Source organism: Meleagris gallopavo, chromosome 1 (assembly GCF_000146605.3).
Source record: "Meleagris gallopavo isolate NT-WF06-2002-E0010 breed Aviagen turkey brand Nicholas breeding stock chromosome 1, Turkey_5.1, whole genome shotgun sequence".
Classification (NCBI taxonomy): domain Eukaryota; kingdom Metazoa; phylum Chordata; class Aves; order Galliformes; family Phasianidae; genus Meleagris; species Meleagris gallopavo.
The window spans coordinates 160,280,181-160,282,713 of record NC_015011.2 but is presented as its reverse complement, the minus strand read 5'-3'; positions in this window follow the sequence as shown (position 1 = coordinate 160,282,713).

Sequence of the window (2,533 nt, the reverse complement as noted above, 5' to 3'; positions counted from 1 at the left end):
TTTGTTTGTTTGTTTTATAGTGAGTCTCTTACTTCAGTAGAGCAAAGCCCAGCCTTCCTTAGTTCAGAGTAAAACTGGTTCACGAACTCAGAAAAATTAGCTTTAGTATAAAACAGTAATGGTATTCTGTCCCTTCCACTTCCTTCCTTTACTGCTCTGTTAAAAGGTCAAGGACAAATGTTAAAGCACAGCAGAGTATGCAGCATTTTGATCTCTCAATTTCACCTCTTCAGTGTGTTTAGTTCTTAGTGTTAACCTGAGTGACTTACCTGAAGCTACAGCTGTTTCTGTGAGTAGCAGGAGAGCTGCTTAGAATCAGTTTGTGAATAAAATCTTGGCTTTTGGTTGAAACCAAACAAACCCACTGAAGTAACACAAGTTGGTGTGGGTTTTCTCTGAGTTTTGGCAAAAATTGATGTAATTTTTTTCAGTATATTTTCCGTAAAGAATTTCTGGGTTTGGACCAAGAGCTTTTTGAGTTTGGCACTTTTGGGCTGGCAGGTTTTCTGTTCTTGACGTTTTCAGTTTTTCATTGGGAAAACAGATGCTGTGCGTGTATTTATTAAGCTGAAAAATTCACTTTCTTGGGGTGGTAACTTTTTGAATGGTCCTCCTCAGAGGGGATCTATTGGCAGGCCTTCTGACGTGAGGCTGGAGAATGGGAAACTCTGAACGCTTGTGTGTCTTAAAAGCTGGCAAATGACAAAACTCTCAAATGGCCATTGTTTCCATCTGCTCTTCTGACACAGAGACCATATTTCTGTTCTCGGCTCTTCAGCTGATCCACCAAGGCATGTAGGCAAATACAAACCACCACAATCTGCTCTCAGACTCTTCAGGAACTGTGTACTCAAAACTCTTCTCAAAAAAATTTGGTATTTAAGTTTGTCCTCCAAATAGATCCAGAAATAGGTCTTTGTAGTGACCCCTGAACTAACAGTACATCTAATTCCTTCAGCGTTGGCTTACTTTGCCTACCAAACATTAGCATTGTACTGGATGTTGCCTGCTAACCAGCTGCACTGGCAAACAACAGTTGAGAACATGCATTTGTTCCTATGTCCTTGAACCTAATCTCTAAAGCAGCTTTTTTAGGTGCATTGGCATATCTGGCTCCCATGTGCTGAACTCTGTCCTCTGCTTTTACTCCATTTTACTCAAAGTGCAGATATTCAACTTATGATCTAGGCTGTTGTGAACAGGAACAATTTAGCCAGAAGTTAAACAGCAGAATGTGTCATCTTCATATTTCCTAGCTGTCCCAAGCAGGTATGACTAGGAGAGCATATTGCAGATGAGCCAGGAATTATGAACATATGAAGAACTTGAACTACTGACATCTAGTGTGGATCAGTATTGTTGTTGGAAGTATAATGTCACATAGAGAACATCTTTCTCCTCTCTGCATATCATTTCCTTTGTAAGGAACTCCACCGATAGACTATGTCATCTCATCCCCTGTATGTTGCGCTTGATTCTCTCTGGATTTTAAAGGAAGTTCAGATAGGTTAGCAGAAATCAGTGGTAGAAGTTCCTTAAGACCAACTTGCCTCTTGTCAAGGGAGAATACTGTCATAACTTCTCTGAGAAGTTGTACTGAAAGACTTTGTTGGATATGGAGAGGTCTGTCATTCGAGGTTCATATATCTTTACAGTAAAAGACTAGTGTGGGTAATGGCCTGGAGACATGCTAATAGGAAGTCATCAGTAGGAAGCTTTCTAACTTCTAGGCTACTGTGAACTGGCCAAGGGAAAGAGAACTACATTGGGTGCTCCAACTTGTCCTGTTAAGCTTACCTAGACTTTTTTGCATAATCTTTTCAGCTGTTCAACATAGCCCACTACACTGAAGGTAATCTGTCTTTCTAAATCTGTATACTCTTTGTCCTATCTGTTTTGTACCTGCAATTCCTCTTTGAGGCTCTGTTGTTCCATTTGCCCAGCATGTGCAGTAACAGTCATAAAGTAATCTGGGAAGCCTTGGCTGCTATGAGACATGAGCCCAGACTGAGCACAATTAAACTACACTGGGAAAGTAAAAAACAGCGACAGGTCCGAAAACCATCCCTGCACCAGAGGAGCCATTCCTGTGAAGAGGGGTTTATCCTTTTGTGGGTGAGGTCTGCATGAATTTCAATGTTGGTTTTCTTCTTTTTTCCTCAGAGTTTTTTGGTTCAAGGAATGTATCTGTACCGAGTTGCTTCTCCAACTTTCAGATCCTAATTTTCTTTTCTGTGCTGCCTCAGACTCATTACTGCCTCTGTGGGTGGAACAGAAGACTGTTGTCAGTGGGATTTGGGGTTGGCCTCCGTGGCTAAGACAATGTCCTCTCTAGCTTTGTTTAGATGTTTTCTGTTGCCTCTTTGGTATGAATCTCAGAGATGACTGTGGCATATGACTCAGACATCAGGGTCAGTATCATCTTGCTCAAGAGGTTTTGGGAATAAAGAGGTGGCAGATTTAGAGTAAGCACTGATAATAATTTTTTTTAAAATCGACACTATACTTTTTCTTCTTACTCTCTCTCTCTTTT